The following is a 23,711-nucleotide window of genomic DNA, read 5'->3' on the forward strand; positions in this document are numbered from 1 at the left end:
AAAAAATTTGGTAAAATAGTGTTGGTATTATCCTAGGTACAGAAGGCATGCATATCGTATTTTTAAAATGATGATCCAATACCTTTTTGCAATAATTAAAAATCTTTGTGTAAAATTTAGTATTTGAGAAAAACAGTTACCTAATTGGAGCAAAGAAAGAGAAAAGCAATTGCATAGAAATGTCAGCAAGATGCAGGGGGTAGAAGATATCAGTTTTAGTCCTTCTACAAAAACAACTGGACAGTTATTTATAGAATTGTTTTTTATTATTTTAGAGAGAGAGAATGCATGAGTAGGGGACAGGGTCAGAGAGAGAGAATCTTAAACAAGTGATGTGGGACTCGATGTCAGGACCTTGGGATCATGACCTGAGGCGGTATTAAGAGTCCACTGCTGAACCTACCAAGCCACCCAGGTGCTGCTGGGCAGTTGTTTATATCCCTATGATATAAATATTCCTAGGTAAATGTCCCTAGAAGGGCTCAAGTGTCCACTTAAAAAGAATAGTCACACACTGCATAAATCACCTGAAAACAAAACACACAAAAACCTTGAAATTTGCATGAGATTTCAATAGGATGTCCACAAACAAATTTAGTATATCTTTTATCATTAATTGTCAGATAGAATGTATTAATATTCACAAATATATCACAAATGTAATTACATTGAGGTAAATTTGCAAGAAGATTGTTGAAGAAAGACATTGTTTTGGAGGACATTCCTTTGAAGAAGGACATAAACTTTTCTAAAGATTATTAGAGACCAGATATATAAAGAGACCAGATATATTTGTCTATATGACTAGACAAATGATATTCATTGTATTAATTGTATTTCAAAAAAAGCCATGTCTGTTTTCTTGTCTGCCCTGTCAGATCCACCTTCTTCTTGCCTCTTTAAAAAAAATTTTTTTTAAATGTTTATCTGTTTTGGTGGGGTGGGAGGCACGTGGAGAGAAAGAGAAAGAGGTAGGGGTGAGAGTCAGAGAGAGAGGGAGACAGAGAATCCCAAGCAGGCACCAGGCTCTGAGATGGCAGCACAGAGCCCCATGTGTGGCTCGAACTCATGAGTTATGAGATCATGACCTGAGCCCAAGGTGGACATTTAACCAACTGAGCCACCCAGCCACCCCCTTCCTCTTGCCCTTTATGAGGGAAACCTGAACTATGTCAAGGGGGCCTTCTTATCCAGTCATTTCTGGGTAGGGTTAGCCAATGAGGAGCACTGGCAGAAGATGGGCAGAAGACTGAGAGTCTTCGTATTTACTGCCTGGATCCTTCCCAGCACCCTCACCTTAAGATGGCTGGGAGCCCTAGCTGGGTGCCATGCTCCCATTCCTTAGATCCGCTTTCCGCTCTTCTGTGGCCTGGAGGTGGTACAAGCTGACTACTACCATCTCCAAGTATGCACCCTTCCCTGTGTTACCCTTAATATGGAGACGTCCTTCACAACGTCTTGTTTTAGGTATACCATCTCCTTCTTCTTGTAACCCTGACAGATTCAAAGGCATTTCCCTGTAAATGAATTTCTAACTTTATAAAAACTATAATCTTTTAGAACTTGTTTGAAATAAAACTCCAGGTGAAAATGTGGTGTTTATTTGAAAACGTGGTATTTAAAAAATTAGAATTGTATAGACAGACTTCACTGTTAAATATTAAACATAAAAACACAGTGATTGAAACAATGAGGTGTTAATTTAAAAATTATAAAGATTGAAGACACAAAATGGGCCAGGAAAAAAAAAAACTAACTGTGTATAGATGTGGGAGAAGAGGAGAAACAAAAAGAAAGAGATTATAATATTGTAGTACAACTATTTATAGACTTTTTCCAAAATTGATATTTGAAGAAAAGTCTTTAATTTGAATCATTGCTGCTCAACCAGTGGTGAAAGAGAAATAAGAAAATAGAGAGGTAAATTACAGTATAGAATATGACTATATTTGAAACCATGAGAAATCCAAAGACTGAGCCTTGGGCTTTCATACCTTATTTACGAGGATGGGGAAATGAAAAGAAATCTGCAAAGGAATCTGAGGAGGAAAGAAAATCAGGATATTTTACATCAAAAATGGTATAAATATGCAACAATGATATTTATATGAATAATTATTAATATCTTAAGTTGAGATTATTTTATTTTATTTTTTTTAAAATATTTTTATTTATTTCTAGGNTTATTTTAAACAACTGACAAAAATCAGATTTAGGAAATGATAGGGAGAAATAATCTTAATATAATTTAAATAAATAAAACAGTTGACATGATACCTTGAATATGCTTTCATTTTTATTAATCTCTTTATGTTTGCATATAAATACACTTTTGTGTTGTTTATAAATATTAAATTATAAGATAGATATAATAGGTTAATATGTGATGTTTATATTTATGTTGTTTTATATTTCCAGAACTGCCTGTGATAAATACCTACTATAAATATAATATAATATAATAAATGCAGCAAAATACATGATTCAAAAATAAAATAAAACATGAAACTAATTGATTTAAAGTCAATTTTTGTTTCAAAGGTTTCTAGAATCATCTAGACCAGAGAAAGATATCAGAAGCCTAGAATAATGAACATTTTGATGGCCAACCCTTAGTTAACTGGGTAAATGAAAATCACGGACATTGTGTTATTGATGTTTTACAACACCCTGTGTACTTAGATCAGTCATCTGAATGGGAGGAGACTTCTTTCTGAGGAACAAAACTATTATAAATGTGCTATGAGCAACTGATTCCTTAAGAGAAGTATACAACATATGTTTGAAAAATTTTTATTAAGGAAAAAAATTTTTAAGAATCTTATGGAGTTTGCAGCTACTTGCAGAAAATTGGCTAACTTTCACAATACAGTCACAAATATGTAACCATAATCCAGTTTAAGAAATAAAACTTTGCCCCCACCACAGAGACCTCCTCATATCTGTCTCAAGGGCAAATACCCACAAAGTAATCAGGATGCTGACTTCTGTTATCCTTAATTAGTTTTCCCCTTCCTGTTTTGAACTGTATGTAGTGAAATAGTAAAATACTTTCTTTTTTTTTTTTTGTCAAATTTCTTCTACTCAACATCTGTTTGGAAATTTTCCAGTTTGTTCTGTTTAACAGTAGGTCATTCATTCATTTGCATCGCTGTATAGTATTTCACTGGTTGAATATACCAACACTTGCTCTTGCACTCCTTTGTAGATGGGTATTTGGCTTGGGCGTAGCACATGTATAAATTGTGCTTCTGTGAACTTCCTTGTACAGGTCTTCAGCAAACTTATGTTCATATTTCTGTTGAGTATATTCCCAAAGGGGACTTGTTGGGCCATGAGAAATGTATTTTCAGTATTAGTACATGCTGCCAAACAATTTTCTCAGGCACTTCTATCAAATTGTGATCTTATCAGCAGTGTAGGGGAGTGCTTTACTTCTTTATTATTAGCACCATATGCTATTATATCTTATTTTGTTTCTTCTGTGGGTATATAGTGGTAGCACATTGTTTTAATTTGCATTTATCTGGTGATGAATGTGGTTAGGGAGATTATGCTGTTTATTTACAATTTGCATATCATCTTTCATGCAGTACCTATTAAGTCTGAGAAATTTATCTCTTGGATTTTCTCTTACTGTTGATTCAAACATGCCTTGTGGATGTAAGATATATATATTTTTTCCCCAAAAAGGTGGTTTGCTTCCTTGCTCTCTTGAGGGTATCTTTGGAGGTACAGGGATTCTCCATTTTTGTAAAGTACAGTTGATCATTTTTAAATAGGGACACCTGTGTGGCTCAGTCAGTTAAGTGTCCGACTTCAGCTCATGACATGATCTCACAATTCATGAGTTTGAGCCTTGTACTGGCTTCTGTGCTCACAGCTCAGAGCCTGGAGCCTGCTTTGGATTCTGTGTGTGTGTCTCTCTCTACCCTCCCCCACTCATTCTCTGTCTCTGTCTCTGTCTCTCTCTTTCAAAAATGAAAAAATATTTAAAAATTTTAATAAATAAATAAATAGTGCTTTTAAGTTCCCCTTAGGTATTCTTTCCGTGCCTAACAATCATAGAAATATTCTTTTATAATTTCTTCTAGAGGTTTATTAACATTCAATTTACAAATAATGCTTAGATAGATAATCTGTATATATAACTTTGTTTATAATAAGAGAGAGTGATCAAGGTGCATTTTTTCCATATGGATATTCAATATATCAGTCATTTATCTTTAAAATATTCATTTTATACATGCATATAGATGTATATATGCACAGATCTCTATCCATTGATTTATGTGTGTATATGCATATATATACATATTTATGTTTGTGTGTATATATATATGTTATATACAGATAAATCGCATACACATGTATGCACATTAGCATGTATATGCCATATATGAATATATACATACTCATATATAGCTTGATACTTATTGATTATAAAACCGGTTATTTTTCTTCTCACTGCTGTAAAATACACATTCTCTCTCTCTCTCTCTCTTTTTTTTTAATCTGAGAGAGAGAGAGAGAGAGAGCGCATGAGCAGGAGAAGGGCAGATGGAGAGAGAGAGAGAGAGAGAGATAATCTCAAGCAGGCTCCATGCTCAGTGCACAGCCAGACACAGGGCTGGATCCCACAACTCTGAGATCAGGACCTGAGCTGAAACCAAGAGTTGGTCACTCAAGTGACTGAGCTACGAAGGTGCCCCTTAAATGGATTCTTGAGGTGCAAAATACTTATTACTAATGAACAAATTTGGTCACTAAGACAGTAGAATGCACACAACTCTCTTACCTTTTATAAATTTTGAGTATTTGAATATTATACTCTTTGTAACCACTGTGTACCACTGATGGGGTAGATGATGGAGAGAGGGCCCTTCCACACTACAAGTCCTATGACATCTATGACCATACAAGAGAAAGACAAGGGTTCAATTTGTTCACCAGACCCTGGTTCCACTGCTTGCAACCTCACTGATTATAAAATGAAGTGCTCAATTACTAATCATAATAATAATGAACAAACTTAGGAATTCAATCAGGTTAGTACAGTGAAGTGACTAGAAGCACACACAGTACGCTAGAGTTTTCAGAGGTGTTAATAAGTGACAGACTATTGCTATCTTTGTAGTGTTTGACTTTGAAGAACAGTAGACCCTGACAAGTCAAGGCAGGCATTAATTACTCTGGCAATAGAACAAAACTTAATATTAGGAGTTGGGTCTTTAGTGTTGAACTTAACTAATCTCTAATGTCTTTTCAAGCTAAGAAAGTGTAAATAATGTGACACTAAAAAATATAAGCCTCAAAATTGGAAAATTAGGTAAGTTATTGTAACATTATTGTAATATCACCATTACATAGAAAATGAGAGGTAAAGGAAAATAATCATCCTTGAAAAACATTTATTGAGGACTATTAAATAAAAACATATAAACCTGAATGATAACTATCCCTCGAAAAATGAGCCCAGAATTATCACTAGCCTTGCCAAATAATAACAGCAACTGTTCATAGTTTTATGAGTTTTACATTTCTCCCAAATTCATATTTGGGAATGCATTTATCCACTGAGTAGCAAGACAATTGCTTATATAGTCATTGCAGTGTAGAAAGCATGTCAATATAAAAGGATTTTTGAAATTGTAATTATTTGAATTTTGGATAACAATGTGATTCTTACAATTAGATACAAATAATACTCTTCAAAATGATACAGATATAATAAAGTCAAGATAAGTCAATATTTTTATACATCCACAGTTAATTGCTTCTGATTGCAATTTAAAATTATTTCAGTCTTATTATTACACTTTGATTAGAATGCACATTTCATATCCATCTTGAATTGTATCTTGGACTTAAACATCTGCATGAATCCCGTTTTTCTTTTCTTTCTATATAAGAGGCTACATTTTAATTAAAGAGGTATCTATTAATGAGAACAAACCTACTCTTTTTGAAAGGTAACTTTCTTGACAATATCAGAAAATAAAAGGCTATCATACATAAATTTCAGACCTTATTTGATCATCCTTCTCAATACTTTTCTCAATATCTTACTTGATATGAGCTTATTCATCCTGACAATGCCTCAATTTTTTTTTGTTAAATGGAAAGAATAATAAAGATATATTTGAATGAAATAAAGTAATCCATAGATTGAAGCAAGCCATGAATCTTCTGTGTAAAATTATTTCAAGAAAACATACAATACACTAACACCGTGAATAATTCCTGTCTATTCCAAAAAATGTTGCATGTAGACTTTGTTAGTGAGTTCCCTTAATCTATATAAATGTTATTCTTCATTCCATTCATTCTGTTCCTTATTCTTCATTCTATTAACAAATAGATTTCAGTCTTATGAATGTTATTACTGGAACATATGTTGTTGAAAAAGATTTTATTGAGGTATAATTGACATACAGCACTGTATAAATTTAAGGTTTATAGGACAATGATTGAATTTACATACGTTATGAAATGATTACCATAATAAGTGTAGTTAACATTCATCACTTCATATAGATACCAAAAAAAAAAAAAAAAGAAAAAAGAAAAGTAGAAAAACTTGGTTTTTTTTCCCCTTGTGAAAAGAACTATTAGGATTTACTCTCTTAACTTGCATGCAGCTATGGTAACTGTGATCATCATGTTGTATGTGAGAGCCCAGTACTTGATCTTATAAATGAAAGTTTGTACTTTTGACATCCTTCATCTGATTTCCTTCCCCCACCTCACTCCACTCTCACCTCTTATAACCAGGAATTTGATCCCTTGGAGTTTGGGGTTTTTTTTGGGCCTACATATAAGTGAGGTCATACAATATTTGTCTTTCTCTGCCTGACTTATTTCACTCAACAAGTTTGGTGTGTTGAGAAAAGAAAGAGACCAGCGGGGACTGGAGCCTAATAAATGAGAAGGAGAGAGATGGAAATGAAGTTGGAGAGCTGGCGAGAAACAATGGCAGGAGGCTTTGAATGAAACAAAGCCATCTCAAAATTTAATTTGTAAAAAGACACTCTGAAACAGAATGAGCTGAAAATCTTAGAATGAAAAATACCTTTATTAAAATTAAAAAGAAAAAGTTAGGAGTTAGAGTATATAATGTCACTCTTAGGCTAGTTGGTATATATGGGTACCCCACTGATTAGAATTAATGTGCTAAAATATTGAACCAGAAAAATAAAGTCCTGCAGTGTAAGTTGATAAGCAAAAAGAAAGAAACTATGAGAGTGATGTAGAACATAGACTGAGAACTTGAAAACTAGTCATACAAGAAATCCAGAAGGAAGAATATATAGAGATCACTTGAGAGTGTTAAAGTATATAGTTGATCCCTCAAAAACGAAACCAAACAAAAACTGAGGATTCATAAGATCCTTATAAAACGCATGTGACTTTTTATAGTCTGTTCTTATAAATAAGGGGTTAAAAAAAAACCACCTTATTCTCACATCAGAGGACTTCTTTAAACGTAATGGAGAATTTTTCTAAAAGTCATTTGGCTAGACTTCATAGAATTTAATTTAAAAATGACACATTTATTCTCCTTACTTGCTGAAAGCTACTTGCATAAATTTCTGTCCCTAGAAATCACGTGCTACCCCCAGGCTTTCTGTCGGAGTCAGTGTCTCCTAACAAAACCCACATTCACCTGCTTAAAATTGTACTCCCTGAACTCTCACCGGAGAGGTTTGTTGTTTCCGCCTCCTTCTTCCAGTACCACCGCTCACACACTAATTCCACAGTGAGTTGGTCCGTATTCAGTTCACAGCAATTAATGATGCTGTGAGTCAGAACCGTCTAATGCAGGTACTGACATCCCTCGCTCAGATCTACAGAATATTGACCATAAAAAAGAGAACTGTTACTCAAAGTCTGTATTTTTGTGACTCCTTCAACTGATAATTCATCTGACAAATAGCTTTGCAAATTTTGGCATGACAGACTCTTTTCTGCCTTACGTTAAACTGGTTAGTCGAGCTGTACATGGAGTTTCCCGATGGCAAAGATCATTTCCTAAATGAGGTTGACCAATCATGGATTTGTTTCTAATTCAGATAAAGGAAAACAAGCTGGATTCAGGGTGTCACTAATGCATGAAGGCCAATAAACAATGACAGCATTGACAAATCTACAGGGCCTTTAATTTCTTCCATATGGTATATTATGATTGCTCCTGATTGGCTGAAATATTTAACCTAGAAAGAAACCTAAAACTAAAGTATTTTTAAATAGAGTGATTTTATGGTCTTTGTTTTTGCTTTTAATCCGAGAAGTTCATAATTACTGAAATGCATTTCTGTTAATACATTCTACTTACACATAGTTAACATGAGGAAGACCTCATTTCTCTTTTGATTTGTCTGTGGTTTTCTTTTCAGTTCTCAGTAAACAAAAGGGCTTTCATGGTAGTTTTGCATTAGATAAAATTTTGTGCCAATCAGACAAATGAAACTATTTTTAATACCCTCTCTTTTAATTTTTAGAGTTTATTTATTTATAAATAATAATAATAAAGTTTAAGTATTTATTTTTGAGAGACACAGAGACACTGCAAGCTGGGGGGATAGGAGAGTGGGGAGTGGGTGTAGAGAGAGAGGGAGAGAGAGAGAATCCCAAGCAGGCTTAGCACTGTCAGCACAGAGCCCTATATGGGACTTGAACTCATGAACCATGAGATCATGACCTGAGCCAAAACCAAGAGCTAGATGCTTAACTGACTGAGCCACTCAGGTGCCCCTACACCCTCTCCTTTATTACGTGGATCAGTAAACATTTATAATTTTTCCTAGTCATCCTAGGAAACCAAAAGATGTTTTAGTTGTAAAAGATGGCAAAATAGTTAATTATTCTGAATCTGGAGTCTGAATTTAGGAAAGGCACAATGAGTTTTTAAAGCAGACAAGATATACACTTAAGTCATAAATATCTAAAAGAAACAAAGTTATTATTTTCATAATGTACAGTACTAAACAATTATTTGTAAACTTGACCTTTAAAAATAGGGATTCAAGAACATGCCAGAAGAATAGAAAGTTAGCAATATTTGGATGATAAAAAGTAAACTTTGTTATGTAGCCACAAAGTAACTAGTTATTGTGGAAAAATAGGAACAAAATTCTCATTTTCTTTTTTTGGCTATTTTTCAAGTAACAATTTGCAGAAAAGGGTTTATAAGCCACCTTTTCTAATATTAATCACATAGACCTACAAATTTATACACATACACATATAATGCACATATGTAAATTTTATAAATTTACAAATGGATGATCAATTTAAATCTTAACTAAGTAACTAACTGTATCTAACAACTGTCTATCAACATATGTAACAACTATTTAAAATAAGGCAATATTGGGGCACCTGGGTGGCTCAGTTGGTTAAGCGTCAGACTTCAGCTCAGGTCATGATCTCATGGTTTGTGGGTTCAAACCCTGCAGTGGGCTCTGTGCTATAACTAGCTCAGAGCCTGGAGCCTACTTCAGATTCTGTATCTCCTTCTCTCTCTGACCCTCCCCTGATCATCCTGTCTCTCTCTCTCAGAAATAAATAAAACATTAAAAATTTAAAAAAAAATAAAAATAAAATAAGGCAATATTTTAATAATGCATTTACTGTTTTTAATAAATTATGACTATTACCTCAATAAGATAATTTTCTTGTCTACATGTTTATAACTTTCTGTAATAAATGTGTCCTGTGGTTTTAACACTTGCATAGTTTCAAATATTCAAGTTAATTAAAATCTTTAACCCAAAGCAATGCACTCTGTTTTCTCCAAACATAAGAGAAACTAGACAAAAGGAAAACATGAACAAACTTTTTTCATAAGCAAAAATTTCATATTACTTAAATTTTAAGGTGGCAAAAATAACCATAATTATAATAATATTCAAAGGCATTTGTATAAAGTTTACAGCCTTTCTGCTAAATAAGAAAATTACAACTAGGTTCAGTGATCACTGATTTGTTTCTCATTCTTATTTTGAAACTGGAAAGCTATCATAAGATTATATTTTAATTAACTCAATTTAACATTTTCTAAGTTTTTAAAGTCTACTAGAAGACCTGTATACACAATTTCACTAACATTTTTTTAATTATTTGTATTATTATGACATTTCACAAGCTTAAACTTCTTTCAAAATATCCTTTAATATAATTCCTTATAGCTAACCACAAATTATCTTTTTTAAAACCTGAAACATAGGAAAACAATTATAGCACATTTGACCCCTAAAATCAATATAATTTAGAAAGTATTTGTAAGTAATTTAACCCTACTCTTGTTGTAGTAGAATACTGTGATTACATTATTTTTATATATCAAAACCAGAGAAGACAACGGAATTGTCTTTGAATCAACATTGTTATCTTACTTTAATTTTCTAAGTTTAAAATTTAGTACCTTACAAATTACATGAAGTAATATTTTAATATAATTTATAAACATCTAAATTAATGACCACAAATTAATGACTCAATCAGGCCAAAATCTGAGTGCCCTGATTTTCTTATTTTGAAACCTAGTAACCATGGCCTTAATTTTAAAAGATCATAGTTAAACTGTTTTTCTTCTTTGAGTTCAAGCTTTTAGAGGGATGAAATTTAAAGAGTAGTAAACGTACATAAAGTATTATACATTTAACATTTTCTCTTTACTTTTAGCAAGAATGTAACTACTACATTTTCACTATTTTCTTTTATTTACATTAATGACAGCTATCCATGTCAGAAGGATTTTTTTTTCCTTTTTGCCTGGATTCCCCTTAAACTTTCATTAACTTCTAAATCACTTTCGTGGCCTTGCCAAATAGCCATTTTCAGCAAAATTTTTGTATCTGCTACCTCGACCAGAAGAACAGACAGATTGATAGAGAGGCGAGAGAGAAATGAAATGAAATGATAAGAAGAAATGAAGGACCAAGGATAAATCTGAAACTACAATATCAACTTGTCTGTCTTTGTTCTAGGATTTGGGAAGCTTTTAACAATGGTATACAGAGCCAAATATGACCCAGATTTTTGGTCCATTTTTATCAATATTTCCTTTAAATAGCACGTTCCTAAGGAATATCAGTTTTATTTTTTGCTAGGACAAATAAAGTAAGACCAATTCTGATAGTCTCATTGTAAACATCAGAACCCAGGCAAATTCCCTTGCAGTTTTGAGAAAGGTGGCCTTCCCTTTGAATCAGTAAAGACACAGGAGGTCTCTACTATTTGTTACTGAAACAAGAGCTCTGGCTCATAACAGCAAGGGCTTCAGACAAATCTTAGGGGAAACTCTAGTTTTGCTGAAGTCCATTAGTCAAAGAACACCGAGAACACACTTGCTGTCAGGTGATTTCATTAACTTGCCATAGAAAACAAGAATTTACCAAAGAATTGGAGTGTCCAAGTCAGAGAGAATTATAATGTGATTATTATATAATTATGACTTAGCATAGGTAAATTTTAGTAGATTTCAAAGAAAAGGAAGTCATTGCTGAAATGGGATCTGCTGGGAATTGCAGCTGTTAGGGGATTGGATATATTAGTAATCTTTATCAAGAATGAGCAGTAACATTGTAAGGTCAAGATTGTCAGAAATGAGGGGCGCCTGGGTGGCTTAGTCGGTTAAGCGTCCGACTTTCGCTTAGGCCATGATCTCGCGGTTCCGGGGTTCGAGCCCCGCGTCGGGCTCTTTGCTGACTGCCAGCTCAGAGCCTGGAGCCAATTTCAGAGTCTGTATCTCCCTCTCTCTCTGACCCTCCCCTGCTCACGCTGTCTCTCTCTCTCTCCTAGAAATAAATAAAAAATATTTAAAAAAAAAATTGTCAGAAATGAGAGTAGTCAGACATGTTAGCTGAAAGATGGGTATGTTTATTTAAATAATGGCAGTGTCCTTGGTTGTGTGTCCAGAAATGATTTAAAGAGTCATCTTGTTTTTTTCTTCTTCTGACATGGTCAAAATGGGTCTGATTATTGCTGATATTTTTCAGAAATGATTTATGGTCAAGGAGAAACATCATAGCCTAGAGTCTGGTTACCGCTGGCCAACTGGCCAGCATTTGGCTGGCAGAGATGTTGTTGTAGTCATTGTTCTTTCTTTGTTTGCTTTGTCTTCTTAGTATTACGTTGTCAGACTGTGGAAATTAATTGTGATAATAGAAATGATTAATATATTGGTTTAAATGATAACTAGGTTTCTTGGAGAAAAAAGAAGATGTAAGTGTAGGATGGGTAAGATTTGAATTGAAAGTATCAACACAAACCCACAATGTTTTTTTTTTTTTAATGTTTTATTTATTTCTGAGAGAGAGAGAGAGACACCGTGAGCAGGGGAGGGTCAGAGAGAGAGGGAGGTACAGAATCCGAAGCAGACTCCAGGCTCTGAGCTAGCTGTCAGCACAGAACCAGACACAGGGCTTGAACCCCTGAACTCTGAGATCATGACCTGAGCTGAAGTCGGACGCTCAACCGATTGAGCCATCCAGGTGCCCCTGCTCTAGAGTTAGTTGTTAGTCCTAAGACTTTTGGTTTCTTTAATTAGAAACTGGTACATAGAGACCACAATCTGATCACTAAATGAGTTTACAAATGCTGGCCTGACCTTGGTTCCTACTCCCATTCAGCAGGTAGAACTATAAAATATAGATCTATGTACCAGTTTCCAATTTCCAATTTCCATAGACTAACAACTAACTCTAGACCTGGGGCCGAAAAAGAAACAAGGTAAACACTGAATTTCTTGTCCTATCACATAGCAAAGAAATTATCAATTACAGTTAAAGGTTTGTTAAGAAGAAACATCATTTTCCATCTTGACTTCTGACCAAAGAAAGACCATGTTAAGCATCAGATTTTAGGTCCTTGATGTATTTAACTTCTCCCAGAAGTTAAATCAGCTCAGCTGGCTGCATTATCTCTACCTGATCCTTGCATTTAGAAAAAAAAAACATATTTAATATTCAGTCAGGTGGTCAATATGTTCTAATATCCTCTGGTCTTGATTTGTTTATTCTAAGAATGAATTGAGGAGTTTACTACTGGGAAGCTACATTTCGCTGGGACAGTTATTGAAGAACTTTATAAAGCCTTGCCTTTTAACCCAAAATATTCATTTCTTCGTAGTCTTCAGGAGCAATACACAAAAATAATAGACTTAAAACTAAAGTTTGGCAAAGTTCCCAGGGGCTCTGAAACTCCTGTGGCCCAAACCTATTGACATAAGTTCTTCCTTTGTGAGTTAATAACAGGCCAAACCATGGATTTGGGGATTTCACTTCTGATCTTAGATGGCCCTAATGCTAGTTAGTATGGCTAACTACTACAGAAAAACTCTTAAGGTGCATACAGTTTTATGATCACTGTGTATAAGAGCATTTTCAAGACACTCAAATGTTTGCCTAAGCAGCCCCTACAGGGCCTGAAACTGGAAGTCTTGGTCCTGTGATAGAAACACCCTACAGTTCATTTGCATCTCAGTAGAAAAGACCTGGACTGGAACCATTAACTATCACAACAATAGGCTCTAACCGTCGGAAGGAAAAAACTTAACTCTGAATGCTTTTATCAAGCAGCTGTTGACATGATGTACACAAATCTTACCCAAGATGCTGGACTAGATTATTTTTCTGATAGATCTGCTCCTTTTTCCCCCCCTCTTTTGTTTACTACTAATTTTACCTAGCATTAAGTGGTGGTACTTCGCAGCAATCACTTAAATGTTGTTTGGGATTTTTTTGTTTGTTTTTCTTTGTTTGTTTCAATACTTGCACTTATCTTTACCTCTTTATTCTGAGTCCCCTAAGATTTTCTTCAACCATTTTAGGAAAGGCAAGACTCATGTGCATTTTTCTATAACCAAGGATACTACACTGAATTTGAGCAATTACTAAATTTGTTATCCCCATTTGATGATCTCCAACAAAATTTAATTCTGATAAAATCTTTTTAGATGGATTTTCTCCCATAGACTCCCTATAAAATTTGTGTTTCTCTCACATTATTAACCCAACACTTCACTATTGTATAAATTTGATTAGAAGTCAAATATAATATTTCTGCTAAAATCATTACAGCAGAACCAGACATACTGAAGGTAGGGACTGAAACTGAGTAGTCTGTTCTGTCATTTGTCTGTGTTCACTCCAGGATTTTGCTCAAAAACTATTTAAATCCTCTCAGGAAATCTGCATGGCTTATGTAAACAATAGTTAACTCACCCTAGTTATGGTAGATGATACATGCATAGTCAGTGCTGTCTGTGACCACTAACCCGCTAATGTACCTCTTCTTAGGTACACAGTATGTTTGTATCAAGTATTTAAAATTCATTTGCCTAGATGTTTTCGTAAATATTTTAGAAAATTAGATACTTGTTTCTACTCCTGAAACCAAGACTACACTGTATGTTAACTAACTTGAGAATTAAAAAAAAAAAAAGAGAGAGAGAGAAAAGAAAATCAGACAGATATATAGATAGGAAGGTAAGTAGGTAGGTAGGTAGGTAAGTAGGTAGATAGATAGATAGATGATAAACTGATCATCTGTAAATCAAATGAAAGATTCATGACTAAATGGAAAGAAAAGTCAGGTCTCTAGAACCAATGCAGAAGAACTGTGAGATGTGTGTTCATTTTGACTTGGGTTTCAGGCCCTTGGCTTACAGAATATTATGAATATTAATAAAAATTTGTTTGAGGTAATTGCATATAATGGATTATAATTTAAAAAAAATCTTACATGCTATTTGACAAGAACTGTGAAGAATCTCGGATTTTGCCCTACCTGTAAGCTAACCAGAGTAGTCTGCCACAGTTTTGTGGATACTGGCAGAAGACATGAGACTCTCAACCATAGATGAAGGACTTTATTATTCAGGGTATGACAAAAACTTCACATTCACCTCACTCCCTTTGTGCCCAAATTACAGAGAATGGCCCACATGAATGATACACACACCACTGGTTTGCATCAAAGCTGAAAATCTTTCTGTTGAGGAAACAGACAGTATGATATACGATATAGTTGGATTCTTTGGTTTTACTTTGCTTTTAATTTGTAGGCATTGCTTTTGTTTGTTTTTAAAAAAAATCATTGATATGGTGTTACAATTTTGTAAAATATATTACGGTTCCCACAACAAGTATAAGAGAAATAAATTCAGAAATATCTATCTTAATCTAACTTACATTTTTGTGCCGTCCATCTCATTCTCCCCTTTACCCATACATAAGAATGGGAGCATACTTTTGCATTTTTCTCCATTTTACATTTTTCCCCTTATCCTTTGGTAGTTTCCTTCTGATACCATGCAGTGGTATTTGGTATTACTGTTTAGAACTTCATAGTATTCTACTTTGCTTACTATAGCCTGTCATAGTTTCTTTAACTAGTCCCCTAATTATGAGCAAAGTTTTTTTTTTTTTTTTTGCTATGTTGATCTAATACAATTAGTACTGTAACAGAAAGGCTGCATATCTCTTTATGTTGTTGCAGGCTAACCTTCAGAATCAAATAATAGATGTGGTTTTAGTGAGTCAAGAAGGAAATGTGTATGACGTTTTGCTAACTACTTCTAAATTTTCTTCCGTCAAAGTTTACTATTTTAATAGGAATTTTACCATTTTATGCAGGAATTACACCGTTGTGCCCATTAATACTGCCGAAGATTACCTCCCTCCTCAGGCCTTCACCTGCAAAGTTCTACATCAGGTTTTTGGACTGTTGACAATACAAAAGGTAAGAATTGATACTTAGTGGAGTTTTAATTTGTTTTTTTCTTATTATGCATGTGGTTGACATTTTTATAGGTAAAAGTTCAATTTTTATTCATTTTTCTATAAAGGATCCCTCTATATTATCTTCTTTAGTTTCAGTTAGATTTTATTATTTTCCTCTATTTTCAGGACATTAACCTTTTTTCTGTTCTATAAGCGCCTTGTATTAATAGTAGTTGGGTATCACATATCTTTTATAAAATTGTATTTTACTATACTATATCTTTAGGCTTGAAGTATCTTATTGATTACGCTATTTTCCTTCTCTGCAACAAAATGTGTGCATAAATTATTATATATTTTTATAAGTAATTAAAAACATGATTCTTTGGAAATGCAAATCATAGCGAGATGGTCAAGGGACTAGAACCTATTGTGCCTGAACCAAAAATAAAAAAAGGAAAGAAAAAAAAAGGCCTCAGTGACACTACTGGTTTTAACACTTTGTTTCACATTTACGTCTCTTGGAACATTATCATAATAGGAATTGGAAGGCCTTTGTATTCTAAACAATAGGTAATGGAGAAATGTGAACTGAGAATGAAAAAAAGAGAACCCTCTAATACCTTGCTTATGTACATGCTCTTAAACAAATGAACTTCAGAAAAACTACACATGGAAGTTGAAGATCTGACAAATAATTTCTTCAGAACTACTTATGTCCACATCCCTTTTGGAATGTGTCCATGAATTGCCAGATCATACACACTTCCCTCTACAAATTGCTAACCTGGCTGTCCAGCTGAGAAGGGATGTGTTCTTTGGGAGAATCTGAGAAGTTTAATATCCCAGGGTATGAATAATAAATGGAAGGGTGCTTGAAAAAGGTGGATGATAAAAATGAGCTAGTCTGACATATAAGTAACTTGAATTTAAAATAAGATATTAGAGAGCCCCTGGCTGGCTCAGTTGGTTAAGTGTCCAACTTTGGCTCAGGTCATGATCTCACAGTTGGTGGGTTTGAGCCCCACACCAAGCTCACTGCTGTCAGCGCAGAGCGTGGAGCCTGCTTCACATCTGGTGTCTCCCTCTCTCCCTCTGCCCCTCCCCTGCTAATACTAATGCTCTATCTCTCAAAAATATATAAATGTTTAAAAAATAAAAAAAGAAAAGAAGATATTAGAAGGGATAGATCCAGGAATACTATTTAATCATATTAATGATTAAAAAAAAAAAAGAATGAGAGAAAGAGGAAGAAATCACTCACCTAGGCAAAACATGATGGAAATGCTATAAACCAAAGAGGAAGAGAAAGACTTAAAAACAGTTAGAAGTGGAAGGAGTTTATCTACAAAGGAGCTTCAGTTAACCTAAAAGCTGAATTTCAAGGGCAAGAAGGGAAGTAAAGAAAACACATTTCAGTGTTCTATGCAGTGAAAATATCTTTCAAGAGCAAAACAGAACAAGGACAGAACAAACACAGAGTTAAAAACATTATCTGACAACCCAACACAGAGATTTTTCCTATTTCAAATAGCCAACAAAAGTTAACAGGGGTGATTACTTACCAAATACGGTTGAGAATGGATTTAGAAACAACAATGAACCTCAATGTTAGACAATCTGGAAAAGAGGAAAAACAACACAAACAAGACAAGTCAAAATGCTGCATGCAAGAAACAGGCCTGAAACATAACATCAAAAAATTTAAATGAATTCTAAATAAGATTAAACTATATATGTATTAATTAAACCAATACTGATACATAATTATTAACAACAAACAATTGAAATGAAAGCAAAAGTATTAGCATTGTGTGGATCACTACCATAAGATAAAACATTTAAAAAATCCAGAAAGATATATGAATGTAATATATCAGTATGATAAAGAAAATGATCCCATCACAAACACATACCTACCGAGATCACATTCATTTGAAATATAAAACACTCTTCTAGTTCATAAATCACAATAAAATTATAATTCAAAATGTAACCAGTTCGAATTTAACAATAAGGAGGGACACCTGGCTGGCTCAGTCAGTTAAGCCTCTGACTTCAGCTCAGGTCATCATCTTGCAGTTCATGAGTTCAAGCCCAGGGTCACGCTCTGTGCTGACTGCTCAGAGCCTGGAGCCTGCTTTGGGTTCTAAGTTTCCCTCTGTCTCTGCTCCTCCTCTGCTCAAGCTCTGTCTCTCTGTCTTTCAAAAACAAATAAAAAATATTTTTAAGAGTTAAAAAAATAAGGAATGTGCTCCCAGCTAAAACCTATAGAAGGCTTTATCAGAATGTCAGATTGGTTTTTTTTTTTAAGTTTTTATTCAAATTCCAGTTAGTTAACATACAGTGTAATATAAGTTTCAGGTATATAATATAGTGAGTCAACACTTCTGTACACCAATCACCCAGTGTTTGTAAATACCCTCCTGAATCACCATGACCTATTTCCCCCATCCCTGCAGCCATCTTCCCTCTGAGAACCCTCAGTTTGTTGTCTATAGTTAAGAGTCTGTTTGGGGGCACCTGGGTGGCTCAGTTGGTTAAGCATCTGGCTTTGGCTAGGGTCATGATCTAACGATTCATGAGTATGAGCCCCACCTTGAGCTCTGTGCTGACAGCCCAGGGCCAGAAGCCTGCTTTGGATTTTGTGTCTCGCTCTCTCTCTGACCCTCCCCCATTCACATTCTGTCTGTCTGTCTGTCTCTCTCTAACATTAAGAAATTAAAAAAAAAAAAAAGACTGTGTGTTTTGGTTTGATTCGCTCTCTTTTCTGTCCCCTTCTGCTTGTTTATTTTGCTTCTTAAATTCTACCTTTGAGTGAAATCATGTTATCTGTCTTTCTCTGACAGATTTATTTCATTCAGCATAATACTCTCCAGGTCCAATCATGTCATAGCAAATAGCAAGATTTTATCCTTTTTTAATGGACAGTACCTAGCATTGGTTAAGATCTAGAACACCTTCACAAAATATGTAGTGAAAGAAGCCGGACACAAGAGTACATATTCCTTGGATTATTAAGTTCCAAAATAAATGGTGCCTCCTTCAGGCACTGTGGATTGGATGTGAGAGGGCCACAGGAGACCTCCTGGGATATTAGAGATGTGTTCCATGGTTCCATATTTCTAAAATATTCAGCAAGCTATGCACCTTAACATTGTTCACTTTGCTTATAACATCATGATGTCTCAATAAAAATAAGTATGTAAAGAAATATAAATGGCTGCCGTTCAGTGTGCCTTACCAACACTTGTGAAAAAATTTAAAGCAACATAGAGGGAAATTCAAGAAAAGAAGAAGACGTTCATAATAAACTATCTCCTCTTAACAAAAAGATACAAAACAGAAGAGTGGGGAAAAAACTGAAGAAATTAAAAGAAAAAATAATGGTGAATAAGACTGAATGAAAACAAATGGAAGTGTTAAGATAGCAGAGTAATATGCTTGTTTCATCTCTCAAACACAGCTAGACAAATACCAAATCACTCTGAACACCTACAAAATAAATCTGAGAACTGAGAGAACAAACTGCATAGCTAGAGGGAGAAAAGAGGCCGCATCATGGGAGGTACGAGGTGCAGAGACATGATTTGGGAGAGAAAAGAAAAATAGGTTCTGTAGATTGGAGAGATCCCTAATCAGAGAGAGAGGACAGAAAGATATAGAGATAGCAGGGCACAGTATACTGCATAAGAAAAAGACTTCCCCAAAACTACTGATGAGGAAAACAAGAGGGGTTGATCATCATAAGTTTAACAAGGAACACAGCTCAAAGTCTGATGTCTTAGAAGTCCATGCCATCGCCAGGGTCAAGCCTGGTGGGCTTAGCGGTCCTCCTGTGGAGAAGGAGGGGAGAGGCCTGGGAGCAGACAGCATGGTTTGATGATTCCCTGAGTCACAGTGGGAGAAACAGTTTCTCTTCTTGGAGAGCATTTGGGAGAGGCAGCATGGCCTGTCTGGGTACAAAAGAGCTGGTGGACACCACTGAACTGCTGTGTCTGTTAGCACAGAAGCAGAGGCAGTGCTGAGGGCAGCCAACCTGAAAGTGGGCTTTTTGCTGCACTCTACCAAAACTCCCTCTGCAGGTTTTTGTTTTGTTTTGTTTTTTAACTAGGGGAAGTGTGCCTGAGAGAGCAGCAGCAGGTCTCTCCCCCCAGAAGATCAGCACAAATCCCCTTGCACCCACGAAGTCCACTGACCATAGAGTACTGCAAAGCTTTATCTCTAGAGAAATTAGGATCTAACATCTTTTAACAGTCAGACCAAAAGACACCTATTCGAAACTTAACCCACAGTGGAAAAGATCCAAACACTTCCCAGTGCGGGCAAGGAGAGACTCTGCAGAGGACCGATCTGAGGGAGAGAACAAACAAAGCACAGCAGTGAAGTGCACACAGCATTCACTAGAAACACTCCCTGAAGCATTGGGCCCTAGACAGTATCTGACCTCTTCTTCATATAGCCATTACTTTCAGGAGCAGGAAACACAACAAGCTTTCCTAACATAGAGAGCACAAAAACCTGGATAGAATGACAAGACTGAGGAATTTTCCCCAAAGAAAAAATGAGAAAAGATCATGGGCAGGGATCTGATTGAAAGAGATATAAGTAATATGCCTGATTCAGAATTTAAAACAACTGTAAGAATACTAACCGGGCTGAGAAAAACATAAAAGACAACCATGGAGTCCCTTACCACAGAGATAAAAGACCCAGAAACAAGTCACAAGGAAATTAAAAAACGCTATTACCAAGATGTGAAACCAACTGTATGTAATAAACACAAGGATGGAAGAAGCAAAAGAACCAATCAGTGAAATAGAATATAAAATTATGGAAAATAATGAAGCTGCGAAGAAGAGGAGGGGAAAAATATTGGATTACAAATATAGACAGGGAATTTAGCACTTCCATAAAATGTAATAATATTCATATCATAGGAACCCCAGAAGAAGGAACAGAAAAAGGAGCAGGTTTATTTGAGCAAAATAAAGGTGAAAACTCCTCTACTATGGGGAAGGAAACAGACATTAAAATCCAGGAGTCACAGAGAACTCCCATCAAAATCAACAAAAGCAAGCCAACACAAAGACATAGTACAGTAAAATTTACAAAATACAGAGATAAGGAAAAAAAATTCCTGAAAGCAGGAAGGGAAAAGAAATCTCTAACCTATAAGGGAGGACAAGTAAGGTTAGCAGCAGATGACTACACAGAAATTTGGCAGACCATTAGGGAGTTGCATGATATAGTCAACCTGCTGAGTGGGGAAATATGCAGCCAGGAATACTTTATTTAGCAAGGCTGTCATTCAGAATACCAGGAGAGATAAAGAGTTTCCCAGACAAACAAAACCCAAAGGTGTTCATGACCACTAAATCAGCCCTGCAGGAAATATTAAAAGGGGACTCTTATTGAGAAAGTAAAACCAAAAGCAAAAAAGAATAGAAAGGACCAGAGAAAATCTCCAAAAACACCAACTTCACAGATAATACAATGTCACTAGATTCATATTCATCAATAATTACTCTCTGAGTATAAATGGACTAAGTGCTCGAATCAACAGACATAGGGTATCAGAATGGATAAAAAACAAGATCCATCTATATGCTGCCTACAAGAGACTCATTTTAGACCTAAAGACACCTGCAGATTGAAAGTGAGGGCATGGAGAAAGACTTATCATGCTAATGGACATCAAAAGAAAGCCAGAGTAGGCATATTTATACCCAACAAACCTAGATATTAAATTAAAGACTGTAAGAAGAGTTGAAGAGGGACACTATATCATAAAGTGTTCTTCCAGCAAGAAGATCTAACAGTGGTAAATATTCATGCTCTCCACTTGAAAGCAATCAAATATATAAATCAATTAATCACAAACATAAACTCTGATAACAATACATAATAGTAGGAGACTTTAATACCCCACTTATAGAAATGGACAGATCATCAAGCAGAAAATCAAAAAGGAAACAGTGGCTTTGAATGACACACTGGACTGGATGGACTCAACAAATGTATTCATAACATTTCATCCTAAAGCAGCAAAATACACATTCTTTTCCAGTCCACATGGGACACTCTTCAGAATGGATTACATACTGGATTGTGACCTCAACAAGTACCAAAAGATTAAGATCACAGCATGCATATTTTCAGACAACACTGTGAAACTTGAAATCAACCACAACAAAGTCTTTGGAAAGACCACAAATACATATAGGGTAAAGAACATCCTACAAAGAATGAATGTATTAACCAGGAAATGAAAAAAGAAATTTAAAAATACATGGAAGCAAATGAAAATAAAAACACAACATTCTAATACCTTTGAGATGCAGCAAAAGCTGTCATAAGAGGAACGTGTATAGCAGCATAGACCTTACTAAAGAAGCAAGTGAAGTGTTAAATATACAGCCTAACCTTACACCTAATGGATCTAGAAAAGGAACAGCAAATAAAGCTTAAAGCTAGCAGAAGAAGGGAAACAATAAAGATTAGAGCAGAAATAAATGACATAGAAGCAAACAAACAAAAAATAGTAGAAGAGATCAGTGAAACTAGGAGGTGGTTCCCTGAGAGAATTAAAATTGTTAAGCCCCTAGCAAGACTTATCAATAAAAAGAAAGAAAGAAAGAAAGACAGAGAGAGAGAGAAACAGAGAGAGAGAGACAGAGAGACAGAGACAGAGAGAGGGAGAAAGGAACCAAATAAAGAGAATCATTAATGAAAGAAGAGAGATCACAACCAACAACACAAAAATTAAAAAAAAACAAAACTATAAGAACATTTTATAGAAAATTAAATGCCAACAACTTAGGTGATCTAGAAAAATGGATAAATTACTAGAAACATGTAAACTACTAAAACTGAAACAAGATGAAATAGAAAATTTGAACATACCCATAATCAATAAAGAAATTGAACCGATAATCAAAAATCTCCAAACAAGCAAAAGTCTAGGACCAGATGGATTCCCAGGGGAATCCTACCAGACATTTAGGTAAGAGTTAATACCTATTCTTCTCAAACTATTCCAAAAACATAGAAATGGAAAGAAAACTTCCGAATTCATTCTATGAGGCTAGCATTACCTTGCTTCCAAAACCAGACAAATACCACACTAGACAGAATTACAGCCCAATATTCCTGATGAACATAGGTGCAGAAATTCTCAACAAGATACTAGCAAACCGGATCCAACAATACATTAAGAGAATTATTCACCACGATCAATGGAATTTATTTCTGAGCTTCAGGATGGTTCAGTATTTCCAAATCAATCAGTCAATATGATAAACCACATTAAAAGAAAGGATAAGAACCATGTGGTCCTCTCAATAAATGCAGAAAAATATGTGACAAATTATAGATACGTTATTAATAAAAAAGAAAAACTTCAACAAAGTAGGGTAGGGGGAACATACCTCAACTTCATAACAGCTATATATGAAAACCCCACAGCTAATATCATCCTCAATGGGGAAAATTCTCATCATTGTTATTTCACATAGAATTAAGAGTCTTAGCCTCAGCAGACAACAAAAAGAAAAGAAAAGGTATCCAAATCTGCAAGGAATAAGTCAAACTGTCACGATTCACAAACAACATAATACTCTATGTAGAAAACACAAAAAACTCAAGCAAAAAATTGTGAGAAGTGATACACAAATTCAGCAAAGTTTCAGGATACAAAGTCAACGTACAGAAATCTGTTGCAATTTTGTACACCGTTAATGAAACAGCAGAAAAAGAAACCAAGGAATCAGTCCCATTTGCAGTATTATCAAAAACCATAAGATACCTAGGGACAAACCTAACCAAAAAGGTAAAAGATCTGTACTCTACAAACTGTAGAACACTTACAAAAGGAATTAATGATGACAACAAAAGATGGAAAAACATTCTGTGCTCATGGATTGGAAGAAAAATTATTGTTAAAATGGCTATACCACCCAAAGCCATCTACATGTTTAATGC

Source organism: Crocuta crocuta, unplaced genomic scaffold (genome assembly GCF_008692635.1).
Source record: "Crocuta crocuta isolate KB4526 unplaced genomic scaffold, BGI_CrCroc_1.0 scaffold90, whole genome shotgun sequence".
NCBI classification, from domain to species: Eukaryota; Metazoa; Chordata; class Mammalia; order Carnivora; family Hyaenidae; genus Crocuta; species Crocuta crocuta.